This window comes from Saccopteryx leptura, chromosome X, assembly GCF_036850995.1.
Source record: "Saccopteryx leptura isolate mSacLep1 chromosome X, mSacLep1_pri_phased_curated, whole genome shotgun sequence".
NCBI classification, from domain to species: domain Eukaryota; kingdom Metazoa; phylum Chordata; class Mammalia; order Chiroptera; family Emballonuridae; genus Saccopteryx; species Saccopteryx leptura.
The window spans coordinates 138698053-138711515 of record NC_089516.1 but is presented as its reverse complement, the minus strand read 5'-3'; positions in this window follow the sequence as shown (position 1 = coordinate 138711515).

Sequence of the window (13463 nt, the reverse complement as noted above, 5' to 3'; positions counted from 1 at the left end):
TATGTTGGCCTCATAAAATGTGTTTGGAAGTATTGCTTCTTCTTCAATTTTTTGAAAGACTTTGAGTAGAATAGGAACCAAGTCTTCTTTGAATGTTTGAAAGAATTCAATGGTATAATCATCTGGGCCTGGACTTTTATTTTTGGGGAGGTTTTTAATAGTTTTTTCTATTTCCTCCCTGCTAATTGATCTGTTTAGGCTTTCTGCTTCTTCATTACTCAGTCTAGGAAGCTTGTATTGTTCTAGGAATTATCCATTTAATCTAGATTGTTGAATTTGGTGGCATATAGTTTTTCATAGTACTCTACAATAATTCTTTGTATATTTATGATGTCTGTGGTGATTTCTTCTCTTTCATTTTGGATTTTGTTTATATGAGTCCTTTCTCTTTTTTTCCTTGGTGAGTCTTGCCAAGGGTTTGTCAACTTTGTTCAACTTTTCAAAGAACCAGCTTCTTGTTTTATTAATTTTTTCTATAGTTCTTCTGTTCTCTAATTCATTTATTTCTGCTCTGATTTTTATTATTTCTTTTCTTCGGCTGGTTTTGGGTTGTCTTTGTTCTTCTTTTTCTAGTTCCTTAAGGTGTGAAGTTAAGTGGTTCACTTGGGCTCTCTCTTGTTTGTTAATAAAGGCCTGAAGTGATATAAACTTTCCTCTTATTACTGCATTTGCTGCATCCCAGAGATTCTGATATGTCGTATTGTCATTTTCATTTGTCTATATATATCTTTTGATCTCTGTGCTTATTTCTTCTTTGACTCATTCATTTTTTAAAAGTATGTTGTTTAGTTTCCACATTTTTTGGGTTTTTTTCCTCTTTTTTGCAGTTGAATTCTAGTTTTAAGGCTTTATGATCAGGAAATATGCCTGGTACAATTTCAATTTTTCTGAATTTGCTGATGTTACTTTTGTGGCCCAACATATGGTCAATTCTCGAGAATGTGCAATGTACACTAGAGAAAAATGTATACTCTGTCGTTTTTGAGTGAAGTGTCCTGTAGATGTCTATCATATCCAGGTGCTCTAGTGTTTTGTTTAAGGCCAATATATCTTTATTGATTTTCTGTTTGGATGAACGATCTAGAGATATCAGCGGTGTATTGAGGTCTCCAAGTATGATTGTATTTTTGTCCGTTTTTGTTTTTAGGTCAATAGGTAGCTGTCTTATTTATTTTGTTCCTCCTTGGTTTGTTGCATATATATTAATATTGTTTTGTCTTCTTGATTCAGCGTCCCCTTAATCATTATGTAATGACCATTTTTGTCTTTGAGTATCTTTTCTGTCTTGTAGTCAGCATTATTAGATATAAGTATTGCTACACCTGCTTTTTTTTTAATATTATTTGCTTAGAGTATTGTTTTCCAGCCTTTCACTTTAAATTTGTTTTTATCCTTGTTGCTTAGATGTGTTTCTTGTAGGCAGCATACAGTTGGATTTTCTTTTTTAATCCATTCTGCTACTCTGTGTCTTTATTGGTGAGTTTAATCCATTTACATTTAGTGTAATTATTGACACTTGTGGGTTCTCTATTGTCATTTTATAAATTGCTTTCTGTTATTTTTGTATCTTGTTTGATTCTTCTCTTTTGTTTTTTATCATTTGTTTTTATTCCATACTTCTTTCCTCTGTTGCTACCTTTTTTAAGTCATGTGCTTCTGTGGTGGTTTTTTCAAGGGTGGTTACCATTAAGTAATGAAAAGGGTACCTACCTGCCGGGGTCCAGCCCCGGGGGGGATCCAGGGGTCCCACAGGAAGAGACGGCGTCGGCGAAATCGAGTGAGAGAGCCGAATTCTTTTCTTTCTCTTTATTCTCTAGTTAGCATTTACTGCCAGGCATCTCCCCCAAATGCTAGTACAGCTCCTTTTTTATACACACACACCAAGTTACAATTACATGGTATTAATCATTGCTTCTGTTTCACTATGTTTACATGTTTCCAGATAACAGTTAGTTTATATCTGTAAACTACAAATCATTCAAAGTACAACTAAAAAATAACTTGAATAGCGATAACATCGGTAAAAGCTTTTAAAGGATTAGTACTAACTAATAACTCAACTTTACTGTTGTTTGTGAGTCAAGGGGCAGAGAGAGATTAACAGACAAAATCATTAAGGACTAGCAAAGGACCACCGCTTGCTCAGGCAAATGGCCTGGAATTTATGCAGTGTCCTGGCTTTTCTCACAAGATAACAAAAGGCTTGCCCATTGAGAAACTGACTTAACATTAAGAGTAACTTTTACTTAAAGATATATAGAGTGCACTCGCAAGATAGCTTAGTAGCAACATAATTTCAGAAGACATTGATTGCTATTGCTTCTATGGATGCCCCCTGCCATACCTCTCATTATCAGAAGAAAGAATTTTTGGGAAAGTTTATAAATCTCATGAGTGTCTCACTGAGAAAGTCCAGCAACTGCCTTCAGTCATAAAACAATTCTCTTAGCAAAACATCCTTTTCTTGCTGACTGCATTCCTATCCCAGGCCATGCAACAGGCCATTCCATAACACCTTATCTAAGATTCTATTGTCTGGTTAAACTTTATTTATTTACTATATTCATACACTAGCTAAGTTCTGGCTATATTCTTTCTAACATGATTAATAAGAAGAAATTCTCCTACAAACTTAACCCTTTACGAGGGATATCATAGCCAGCCTCTTATATCTATGAGCCCAGTTCAAGGGGCTTACAGGCTTTTCTGTGGAACTTACACCTTCTGTCTCATTTCCAAAGAAATTACTACAAATCTACAGGGAAAGTACGGTACTATTATCCCTGTGCCACAAATAATAGCACACACCCAGAAAAAGGGGGGATATAAGGCCAGATTAATTCAAAAGATTAAAGGGGGAAGTATCGTGCCTTTCCTTGCGGTGACTTTGTCAACCCGCAGCTGTTGGTCTTTACTGCGGTAACTCTATCTTCTTTTGCTGTGACTTTGTCAACCAGCAGTTGTGGATCTTCTTCTGCTGTGACCTAGTTAGCCAGCATTAGTGGATCGGCTCCCGACACCTACCATATTCATTGTAGTACGCTATCTTATGAGTATTTCTGCACTTCATCGTCCTTTGTTACTGGTAATCTCCGTCCTTTCCCGTTTTTTTTTGTTTTGTTTTTTTTTTTTTTTTTTTGCTTTTGTTGTCACAGTTTAAATTTGGTTTTATTGTGTTCTTGGTGGAGCTTTTACTTATGGTTTTGTTTTGTTTTGTTCTGTGAATCTGCTTTGAAAACCCCCTTTAATGTTTCCTGAAGTGGGGGTTTTCTGATGATAAATTCCCTCATTTTTTCTGTATTTGTTAATGTTTTTATTTCGCCTTCGTATTTGAAGAAAAGCTTTGATGGGTATAGTATTCTTGGCTGAAAGTTTCTCTTTTTCACTGCTTAAATATTGGGGTCCACTCTCTTCTAGGTTGTAGAGTTTCTGCTGAGAAATCTGATGATAATCTAATAGGCCTTCCTTTATATATTGTATTCTTCTTTTCCCTGGCTGCTTTGAGAATTTTTTCTTTGTCGTTGGTTTGTGCCATTTTTATTATGATGTACCTTGGAGTAGGTTTGTTGTGGTTAAGAAAACTATGAGTTCTGTTTGCTTCTTGAATTTGAGGCTTTATTTCTCTGCACAGGCTTGGGAAGTTCTCGTCTATTATTTGTTTGAATATATTCTCCATTACATTTTTCTCTCTCTTCAGCCTCTGATATACCTATTATTCTTATGTTATTCTTTTTGAAGGAGTCAAACAATTCCTGAAGGGCTTTCTCATTTTTTAAAATTTTTGAGTCTCTCTCTTCTTCTCTCTGTTGTTCCTGAAGTTGCTTGTCTTCTATGTCACTAATCCTACCTTCTATCTGACCTGTTCTATTAGCTAAACTTGTTACCTCCTTTTTCAGTTCATGAATTTAGTTTTTCATCTCTGTTTGATTTGTAGTTTCAATTTCCTTGGTAATATATTATTTGTGTTCATTGAGTTGTTTTCTAAGCTTCCTAAATTGCCTTTCTGTGTTTTCTTGTATATCTCTGAGTATTTTTAGGATTTCTTTTTTAAATTCTCTGTCATTTAGCTTCAAGTTTTTCAATATATTAAATTTTTCTCCATAAATTTTTTTACATCTCTCTGTGCTACTTCTCTATCTTTTGTATCCATGATATTCTATTTCCTTTTTCTTAATGGCATCTGAGGGTCATACTGTTGATAGCACTAATGAGAATTAATAAAGAATAAAAATTAAAAAAAATTGGAAAAAATAAAAAAACAACAATAATAATTTATTATTTCCTTTCTTTTTTTTCTTCTCTTTCCCTCCTCTCCCCTTTTCCTTAGGAAAATATTTTGATGAACTTTGAATTATATTATGCTAAATGGAACAAAAACTGCCTATAATGGAGGGCCTGATTTGGAGAGAAGTGTTCCAGGGGCAAAAAAAAAAAAAAAAAGGTAGGGACCCACAAAATGCAAAAAAGAAAAAAATGTGGGTCAAGTATAAAATGATTTGCTTGTAAATGATGGTCAACTAAGAGATATAGTGAGAGTAATAAGAGGAAAACAGGAAAAAGGAAAAAAAAATTACTATTGTATTAAGTGGAGCAAAAACTAAATAGAACGGAGAGCCTGGGTTGGAAAGAATGCTAATGAGTTAAAAAGCAATGTAAAAAGCACCCAAAATGCCACACACAGAAAAAAAAACACTTGAGTTTTAAATAAAATAATTAGCTCGTGATTGAGGATTGAATGAGAGGAAATGTAAAGGGAGAAAAGAAGAAACTAATAGAGAGGGAGAAAAAAAAAGGGGAAAGGGAAAAGAAGGAAAAAGAAAAAAACAAATCCTGACCTGTGGTGGTGCATTGGATAAAGCGTTCACCTGGAAATGCTGAGGTCGCCAGTTTGAAACCCTGGGCTTGCCTTGTCAAGGCACATATGGGCGTTGATGCTTCCAGCTCCTTTCCCCTTCTCTCTCTCTTTCTCTCCTCTCTCTCTCTCTCTCTCTCTGTCTCTCCCTCTCCTCTCTAAAATGAATAAAAAAAAGAGAGAGATTGAGTTAAGGGTTTTGGAGTGCAACCCTCATGGAAAGTAAGGAAGAAGAAAAGAAATAAAATGGGAAATGTAATACTTATGAGAAGAAAAAAGAATAAGAGAGGCAGATAATAAAAGGACCAAGGTGGAGGAAAAAAAATAATAAAGGCAAGAAGATGAAAGAAACAAAAAGAAATAGTGGAACAAGTTATAAAGTCTGTAGATTTTTTTTGATTTTGAGAGGTTAAGTTTTCCTTTTTCTTTCCTCTACCTCTTCCTGGTTGGTGACTCTGTACCCCAGGCTCTGCCCCTGTGGCACACTTAGGTAGAGAATTACCATTGATGAGACTCTATGGCAATGTCATATATTAAGCTTCAGTCTCGTTGGTAGTCAGGGCTTGTTAGTGTTTGCAGGCTCCGACAATTAGAGAGTCAGTTGTTCTGGAGCCTCTCTCCTAGTCTCTCCTTCCTGAGTTAGCAGCCTGATGATCTATCTATGAGGCTGCCACTGCCTGTACCTGGGGAGTAAGAGGCTCAAAGAGCTGGCAAAACCCCACACTATCCCCACTCAACTCAGGGCTCTGGGTAAGGCTCTGGTAGTCAGAGCCGCTAGTGTAATCAAGCAGGGCTGGGAGCCAATTGCTCCCAAGGTGACTTTCTATGAGCCTCCAGGCCTGTACAGCACACCTAGCACTCTGTGGGTCCACTCTCCCCAGGCTTTTTGCACTTTGTAACCTGTTTTGGCTGTGAAGAAGATGCCCTAGTCGCTACCTGTAGTAGAGGAGGTCTTAACATCTGCCAAGTTTCTCTTTTTAGTGTATATCCCTGAGTATGAAAGCTCTGCCAATCAGAAGTTGCCCCCACCCCTCTAGCAAGAGGCACTAAAAAATATCACCCCTTTTTTCTTAGATCGCTGAACTGAGAGATCTTGTCAGTTAGAGCCGCAAACTCTAACTTGGGAGGTGAGCAGACTGTGGGATAAGCTAATTTCAGCGATTGGATCTGCCGGTCTGTTCCAGGAAGGACTGCAAGCTGCCCACATGCCCCTCTCCCGACGATCTGCTCCAGAAGGGACTGCAAACTGCTCGCGTGCTCCTCCCCTGACAATTTGCTCCAGGAAGGACTGCAAACTGCCCATGCACCCCTCCCCCGATGCTTGATTGTTAGCTTGAATGTCTGGGTGAGGCACCCCACCCGCCCAGAGAAGCTCGGGTGTAGGGAAGTTTGCTTTGGTGCACTCCTCACACTCTGCTGGCAGCTGCTGCTCATGGCACAGGCGTTAGCTCATGTGGACTGATTCACCATGGGCACACTCTTTCCTCATCTTGAACAAATGTCTGTGCCACAACCTAGCTTCCTCCACACTCTTGGCTCCCCCAACTCTCAGTTCCAAGTGAAAGCATCCTTTGCTCAGGTTAGTGAGGAAGGCAGAGTGTTCCTTTCTCCATCATATTTCCTTCAGGATTGATTATATATTTAGTTAATTTTTCACTCGATCATACCTTCATTTTCAGTGTGTGGAACTCCCAGATGCTCCAAGGATAGATTTTTCGGGTCCACATGTTTCCTGAGAAGATGGTGAAGTAAAGACAGAAAGGGGAGGTAGGTGGCAAGAGGAGGGAGGTTTACAGGTAAGTTGTGATTGATTAGGAATGGTCTACCATAAACCAGCTCAAAAGGGGCTGAGTCCAGTGGGGTTTCACAGCATTGCCCTGATTCTGGTGAGTGCCAAAGAATGGAGGTTTGGCCAGGAAAGCCTGGTCTTGATGGAGTTTAGTTAGCTGACCCTTCAGGATGCCATGGGCCCTTTCCACCTTACCTGACGATTGAGGGTGATAGGGTATGTGGAGCTTCCAGTTGGTGTTGAAAGAGGTGGCATCCTGCTGGACTATTTGGGTGTGAAGGCCAGGCTGTTGTCTGACCGGATGGTAGTCGGCAGTCCAAATTCTCAGGCTGATACTGCGAGATACATTCAACGAGAATGGAGGCAACGGTGTCTGCCATCTCTTGTGAGGTAGAAAAGGCTTATCTCTACCCTGAAAAGGTATCAACAAAAGTTAAGAGATAATGGAGCCTTTTGTGAGGGCACATAAGAGTGAAGTTGATTTGCCAATTTTGGCCTGGCACGTGCTACCTCAGTTGATGAGTAGGAAAGCAGGGACGAAGTTCCCCTTGTGTAGAGGCTTTGGAACAGACAGTACATGATGCATGTACCTTTCTGATAGTCTTCTGAAGGCCTGGGAAGAAAAAGAGTGTTTGCAAGAACCAATAGAAAGCTATGTGTAAGAAACAGTGGATATCAGTCAGGAGAGTTTCAGCCTGTCCTTTTGGTAAGGCAATTCTATCTTTGAGAAATATCCATTCCTGGTTGCATGCATCCTTTCTGAGGAGGATCTGTTCTTCCTCAGGAGTGTAGTAAAGTTACAAGGAGGTGGAGAAAAACATGAGAAAAGTGGGGGAGGTTTCCCAGGGTGAGGTTTTGAGCTGCTGCATTGGCCTGAGCATTTTCCAAGGCCATTGGGTCCTGAGATTTGATGGTCCCTACAATGTATCACAGCCACCTCAGTGGAAAGCTGTAATGCCTGCAAAAGTTTAGAAATGAGGGTAGCATTGATTATGGGGGAGCCCTTGGTAATGAGAAAGCCTCTTTCCTTCCAGAGGGCAGAGTGGCTGTGGGTGATGAGAAAAGCATATTTAGAGTCAGTATATATAGTTATGAGTTTCCCCTGAGCCAGAATGAGTGCCAGCATGAGGGCTAATGACCGGGGGGGGGGGGAGAGCCTGATGCAAAAATGGCTTAAGAACACAGTGGAGAAGGGAGTGGCCCCTGGCCAGCAGGGAAGGAAGAGGATCTGATATTTGCAGGTGAATGAGAAACAGGATCCAGCAAAGTGAGGGAGAAGCTGGATAGGACAGATGGAGTCATGCAGGAGGGAAGAGAGTTCCTCAGGGGAGTTGGCAAAGGAGAAAAGATCTGGAGCGGAGGTTTTAGCTGAGGTTTCTCTGGCTAAAAGGACCTGCGCTATAGAGCAGATGGCACAGAGTTTAGGATGGGAGTGCAAATGCCAGAAGCCCTGAATATAAGGGATCTCCAACCATTTCCAAGTTTTTTAGCAATAGTTAAATTGGTGAAGGTGTTAAAATCAAAAGTCCCTTCAGGAGGCCACCTGGTTCGATTATCCAGTGGGTTTTCTGGCCTGGCCACATAGGAGAAAAAGATCAGTTTCTTCTTCTTTAGAGAGGGAGATTCTGGATAAGTCACTCCAGGAGTGTTTTTGAGTCAGGTTTAGATTCCTGTGCTTCTATGTCAATCCTCAGTCTTGGAGTGATTAGAGATGAAAATTGGCATCCTGCAACTCAAGCTCCAGCCACTAGATGGTTAGGTAGAGTGGGAGTATCTGGGGCATCTCCAGGGACACACACACACTCGGCACAAATAAGAGGTCCCTGACGCAGCTGCGATTACAGACAGAGAGTCTCAGAGGAAAGAACTGAGGGGAGGCTGGAGGCAGGGGACTTATTGCACCATGTACCAAAGTGAGTGGGAGGTCGTAGGTCCTGGTTCTTTCTCAGAAAAGAAGGGGAGAGGAGCAGCCCCAGCAAGCATCAAGCTCCTCCGAGGTTTCAGCACCAAATGTAAGGTATTTTCCCCACCAAGGAAGAAAGGAGGGCATAGCCAGAAAGTGTGGAATAGAAAAGCTTTATTTAGTAGAGCGCTTCCTGGATGAAGTTCTTTGGTCTGCGATATGGGGGCCAGAGAAGTCACGTGGATTCTCCTGCCTGGGGTTGGGGGTAATTTATAGTTTTGGTAGGGTATGCCTTAAACTTATAGTGTTGGTAGGGTGGTCAGGTTGGTATGATGTGGTGAAAATTCATTGCCTGAAAAACAATCTTTCTGTTTCAAAGGGCTCTAGGCCATTTCTTTTCAGTGGGCATGAATGTAGGTGGTTCCAGCCAAAGTTCCCAGGCCTGGTTCCTCACATGACCTTCCCCCATTGCCAACTGACCTCACAGTGTCTTTCCTCCAGTGGCGATTGGTCTCAGTACTAATAAGTAGAATCCACATAGCTCCCTGCAGAGTAGTTTCAAAGAGGCTGCCAGCCCTGCTGTTAAACAGGAGTGTCCCACTGCACAGGGAAGTCGAATCAGGGATCCCTGATCTACATAAAGCTTGGGCTCTACTGTGACAGGGGTCACTTCTCTAGGAAGCCAGAATCTCTCTGAAGAGGATGTAAACAAAAAGAAGGGGCCACATGCTGAATCTGACAAGCTCTGAGGAGGCTTTCATGGTAGCCTTAGAAACTCAAAGACCTAAAATAACCACACAGGATGGTCTGAAATTAAAACTTTCTAACTAAAAGCAAGCAGTTTATGGTGGGTAGTCATGTCCCAGGGAGGTATTTTTCTCTAACAAAGGTCAAAGGCTTACTTTATTTGAGCCTGTCTGTTGCCCTTTGCATCTACAATAAGGTACCTGATAATGGCACAGAGAAAACTCAGGTCCAAGGGGGCTTCTCAGGTGAGAAAGAATTCAGGTGAGTGATAGGGTGCAGTGTTCAAGCAAAGCAAACAATTTATTAAGCAAAGCTGTAAACTTGGCACAAGGCATCAGTGGGCACCTCAGCTAGTCTGGGCACCACTACCTCTTGGGGTCTTAGAGATCATATACTTTTTAACTGTAACTTCCAAGGTTGCCTTTCACTGATACTCTGACTAATGTATGTTGTAATCCATGGGAGTCCAAAAGACCAGAGTAACAGGCTTTATTGAAAGAAAAAAAGAAATCCTGCCAGGCACTTCTCCAGGGGGAGAAGAGCACCTGGTACAGACTAGGGGCGAGTTATATAGTGTTTTGGAGAGCCTGAGGGGATACTGAGGCAAAAGTCTTGGTATGTCCTGAATGCTCCTTCTTGGGGGGCTTCGAGAATGTGAATGTTGAATCAAAAGTCCTGGTATGTCCGGAGCCCCTCCTTGGGGCAGCTTGTCAGCTTTTTGGAATTCCTCTGTCTCAGGGGCAATAGTCCAGTAAGGGTGAGGTCTGACAGATAAGTGGAACATCAAGAGGGCAGTTTGGAATACACATATCTATCATTTCTCAACTCTGTGGTTACATATAAAAGAAAGGCAGTTATTAATTTTATAATATATGGTGAAGGGTGATGAGGAGAAAGGGGAGAAAAAATTGCTTCTTCTGGAGAGAACTCAAGAAGGGAACCTTGCCAGGCCAAGTCCCTCATCCAGTTAAGGAGGTCATCAATTTCCATGCTGTAAGGTCTGAACCAGGCAATGTATTTGAAAACCTGAGTGAAGAAGTAAAAAAATTTTGTGAGGTAATAATTGTTAGTTGCTTGCTGTGAGTGCTGTTTGAACAGGGTGACATAGTGATACATGGTTTACTGGATGAGCCTCATGAGACATGCTGGTCTAGTTCTTCTTGAATAGGAGGGCATGTGGAGATTTTTAGAGACAGGGAACCTGTTGGTGTAAGTTTTAGAAAGACTGAGTATGTGTGGTTTAAAAGGAAGGGGGTTTGGAGAACATTCAGGAGGGAAGTTCTTGGGCTGAGGGGCAGCTTCTTCCTGCTGTCATCCCTACCTATTTAATATATCCCTAGTGAAGTTCTCCTTGGGGTATTGGAGATAGGAGTGTAGGAGCATTTGATTGTAGGTCATCCTAGAAAATTCTCTCATCCCAGCCTGTAGGAACTTGATAAAGAAGGGGCAAGTACTTGGAGATCAGGAATGCAGAGATAAGGGGGGTTGTATAGTGGGGTGGGGTGTAAAAGTTCTTCCATGGTAAAGTTAGAAATATTCTTTCCTGGCAGCCCTGGAGAGAGCAGTTAGTTTGTCCATTTGTAGGCTCTTCTTAAGCCAAGAAGACCCAGTGATCTTGTCCCCTTACTATGTGAAGGGTGAAAAGATTGAGAAGTGTTAAGAGGTGAATGCTATTTATTCTCATAGTTCTTCAGATATACAGGAGAGCTTTATGGTTAGGGGACCTGTAGGGGTTGAAAGATAGTATTTAGGAGGTTTGCTGATATAGGGTTTCTGATTTTTCTGTTTTGCAAGGGCAGGTTTAAGGGTTGGTGTGTAGGGTTAGGTAGATTTTTTCAATTTTCTGATTGTCAAAGGTCTGCATGTGGTTCTGTAAGAAACTAGAAAACAAACGTAAGAGGTAGGGTTCAAAAGTTAGAAAAATAAATAGGAGAATGAGTGGACCACTGAAAGGCAATAGTCAAGACACCCAGTTTGTGTGAAACCACTGATTACATTGTATACAAATTCGCTGGGCTTCAGAGAGAGAGAGAAAATAGAAACAAGACAGGGAAGTAGCCAGTCCCCCTGCCCCCTAGACCTACTTTTATAGAGATTTCTAAAGCAATAAGAAGAGGGATTACTTGTACAGCTCATTTGATTCTTAGATTGACAGGTAGTGTACTAGGAATTGAAAGAGGCTCATGGGGTGGAATTAGGTTGATATTTAGGGTGAGATAGACTAGGGTACAGGATTCCATTCAATTAGTAAGGAGACACATATAAGTGTTGGTCCCACAAGAGTGGAAAGCACCTGATTGGGTGAGGCAGGTTGAGAGGTGAATAGAGAATAGAAGGACAAGGGGTCGGTTTTCTTTCTCTGTTTCTGAGCTCCAGATGGTCAGGGTGGAGGAAAGAGTCATCTCAATAAGTGGGGAGAGTAGAGGATTATTAGCTAGGGTGACTGATTAAACATTCTTTGAAAACCAGTTTTCTGACTGTACTAATTCTTTTTTCTCAGTACAAATTTCCTACAACCTGCACAAACCTTCTACAACTTACACAAACCTTCAGCTTTCATGCACTTTCTAATCCAGAAATAACTGGCCTTCATAACAATTTGCTTTTCCTTTTTCTTTCAAAAGTATTCCCATACCTTATACCTTCTATTATCAAAGCTATATGATTCCTTTCTAGTCAGAACTTTTGATTTAAAAATCTTTAACTTTTAGTGACAACTAAGTTGACTTTCTTTTTATCTTAGTTTCCCTTTTCCAAAAGCCTGCATAAAAGAGTGATTAGTTTCTTCATATATTTGCCATATGTAGAACAACCAGATTCAGGTTTGTGGTTGGAGTAAGGCATGCTGTTTTTCTACTTTAGCAGCAGTGGGAATTGTCAGGATCATGGTGTGTGGACCTGTCCATGTGAAAGTCAGTCCTTGGGTAATGTAATGCTGGAAGTGCCTCTTGGACAGTCTTTGAACAGTTTGCTGAGTAACCTGTAAATCTTGCAAGTACTTAGGGAAAAGGTGGTTACATTTCTACTCTTTGCAGTTAGAGTTTGTAAGTCCTAGTGACCACTGCTTCTAGCCAGAATTAGCAGCCTATAATAGGCATGGAGCATTGAGATAAGAGGAATAAAGGAGATACTATACATTAAATAACATAACAAAATCAGACTGTCAATACCCACAGTAGAGATCTTTGAGGGATAAATAAAACTTAAATATTCAAGCGAGGAATAGTAGATGGCCCTTGTGTTTACAAGAAATAAGATTAGCTTATCTGCTATTTGGAAGAAATACCTTAGGCTCCTGAATGATGTCCTTGGGCCTTCAGTGGCAATTCCCATCATGCTGGGCAAGGTCAGGTCACAGGTAGCTGGAACAGGGCTAGAAGAGACTGAACCCTCCCTCTGTGGAGCAAGGGGGAAGCTTACCTTCTCATGTCCCTCTTTCCACAGCAGAGGTGTGTCCCTTGATGGAGCCAGGATGACCTTTTTTCCATTCTTGAAGTAGGGCCCTGATGGAATTCTATGAAGCCCTTTCGGGTGCTGGAGCTAAAACCTGGTATTTCCTGACTTCTTTTGGGCCTTATTTGCCTTTTCTGTTACTTCCTTTGTCCATTATAGACCTTAAAAGCCATGCTCAGAAGATCTCACTTAGGGGCTTAACTAAGAGCAAAATTGGGAATTCAGTGTTTAAAGAAGCCTATTAGACTGAGAAAATAAAAGATTTGATATGTGGTGGTAGGTGGTTGGAGACTGTGGAGGGTCTGAGTTTGATCTAGGGTGAGACTTCAGGTGGTGGGGGTTAAGGCGATGTCTAGATAGACTAGGGACTGAGAATGAAGTTGAGCCTTAGCAGAGAAGACACGATATCCCTTCATGGTGAGGAAGTTAAAAAGGATGGCAGTGTGTCTCCTTGAGGCAGGCAGAAAAGGGTTGCAGAGGAGTAGGTTATTTACATATTATAAGAGAGGACTAGTTTTGAGATTGCATGCTGCTAAATCCTGAGCTAGTGCCTGCCCAAACAGGTGTGGGCTCTTTTTGATTCCCTGGGGTAAGACAATCCAGGTAAATTGCTGGGCTGCATTAGTGTCTGGGTAAAGGCAAACAGAAAGTGTCAGGGTGTAGAGGAATGGTAAAGAAGGCATTCTTGAGGTCTAGGACCATGAAGTAAGTGGTGTTTA